The following is a 1,890-nucleotide window of genomic DNA, read 5'->3' as shown; positions in this document are numbered from 1 at the left end:
TTGAAAATGTAAATAAAATTATTGAACCAACTCTTAATGGCAAAGATCCAGTAGATCAGACTGGAAACGATAACTTCATGGTACAGGAGCTTGATGGAACTCAAAATTAATGGGGCTGGTGCAAACAAAAGCTTGGAGAAAATGCTATATTAGCTGTATCTCTTGCTGTTTGTAAAGGAGAGGCTTATGTTAAGAAGATACCTCTTTATCAGCATATTGCAAACATTGCTGGTAACAAAACTTTGGTGATGCCAGTACCTGCTTTCAATGTCATTAATGGAGGTTCACATGCAGGAAATAAACTGGCAATGCAGGAGTTTATGATTCTACCCGTTGGAGCTTCTTCATTTAAAGAGGCCATGCAGATGGGTTCATTTACCACCATCTGAAAACTGTAATTAAGAAAAAGTATGGTCAAGATGCAACAAATGTTGGAGACGAAGGAGGCTTTGCTCCAAATATTCAGGAGAATAAAGAAGGCCTCGAGTTATTGAAGATTGCCATTGAGAAAGCAGGCTATACTGGCAAGGTGGCGGTGGCATCAGGTCTTTTCACTGTCATTGCAAATGAAGAGGGTAAACCAATGTTTGCGGGATGCTTGCATTAATGCAACAATTCCCATGGGGAATTACTGTTTGAATTTCATTGACTGTGGAGATGGAACTAAAACTTTTGAAGATGATAAAAATTGGCAACTATGGTTAAATAATTCAAATAGCATAGATTGTCTACAAGGTGCTCTTTCAACGGTGTTTACATATGGCATATACTCAACAGCAGTTCCGCTGACAATAACAAATAGTGTCATCACCAAGTACATTTATTCATTGTTCTGGGGTTTTCAGCAAATCAGCACTCTGGCTGGCAATCAAGTCCCAAGTCTTTTTGTGTGGGAAGTGTTGTTTTCAATGGGAATTATTGGACTGGGCCTATTGCTCTTTGCTCTGCTTATTGGAAATATGCAAAATTTTCTCCAATCTCTTGGCCGCAGGAGATTAGAAATGCAGTTGAGACAGCGTGATGTGGAACTGTGGATGGATCGTTGTCGATTGCCAGTATCTGTGCGAAGGCGAGTGAGGCAATCTGAACGGTTCAAGTGGGCAGCAAATCGGGGCATTAGTGAAGAACAGTTGTTGGAGGATTTACCTGAGGACTTACAAAGGGAAATTCGAAGCCATCTTTGTTTAGATCTTGTCAAGAAGGTATGCATTTTTAGTGTTATGGATGATCAAGTACTGGATGTTATTTGTGAACGGTTAAGGCAGCACCTTTACATAGGTGGAAGTGAAGTTCTAAGGATAGGCTATCCTATAGATAAAATGATCTTTATTGTGCGAGGAAACTTGGAAAGCACTGGCAAAGATGGCTCAGTTAATCTTTCTGGAGGAGACATATGTGGTGAAGAATTGCTTACGTGGTGCCTCGAGCACACTCCACTACAGAATAACAGCAAGAGGTTCAGACAAACTGGCCAAAGAGCAATTTCTAGTAGAACAGTCCATGTGCAGCGGTAGTGATTTGGGTAGCAACAGCTGGCTCATGAATATGGCCCAAGAGCACTATTCAAACGGAGCCAAAATACTTTAAATTGGAACGTAGATATTCATCACAGCGGAAAACAAGATTCAATTGCCTATATTTATCTTCAGTAACGGGATTGACACCTGTAAAGGCCACCGCTTCATCAAATTCAACAGATTCGAGTAGAAGGAGTGCTATTCTATCTTCAGAAGCACTGATTGTTTCTTTTTTAGTTTTATTTATTAAATAATGATAAAACAAATCCCTTGTCTTGGGGCCGATTTGTTTTCCCCTAGCAGAGTTTATTTAATGTATCAAAAATCATTTTGGAAGTGGGGAGAGTTCTAAGCACTGGTGGAGGAGAGAGAA

The 1,890-nt window shown here is 40.1% G+C and overlaps 1 pseudogene; it reads left to right on the top strand.

Moving 5' to 3' along the window:
* Window positions 1-620: 620 nt before the first annotated feature.
* On the top strand, window positions 621-1,514 carry LOC149165438 (putative cyclic nucleotide-gated ion channel 20, chloroplastic pseudogene; annotated as a pseudogene).
* Window positions 1,515-1,890: the final 376 nt, after the last annotated feature.

This window comes from Pinus tabuliformis, chromosome 5_1, assembly GCF_031772625.1.
Source record: "Pinus tabuliformis cultivar Carrire ecotype Pingquan chromosome 5_1, CPIR1, whole genome shotgun sequence".
Classification (NCBI taxonomy): domain Eukaryota; kingdom Viridiplantae; phylum Streptophyta; class Pinopsida; order Pinales; family Pinaceae; genus Pinus; species Pinus tabuliformis.
The sequence above is the reverse complement of the archived record's forward strand: the minus strand, read 5'-3'. Positions and strand labels throughout refer to the sequence as shown.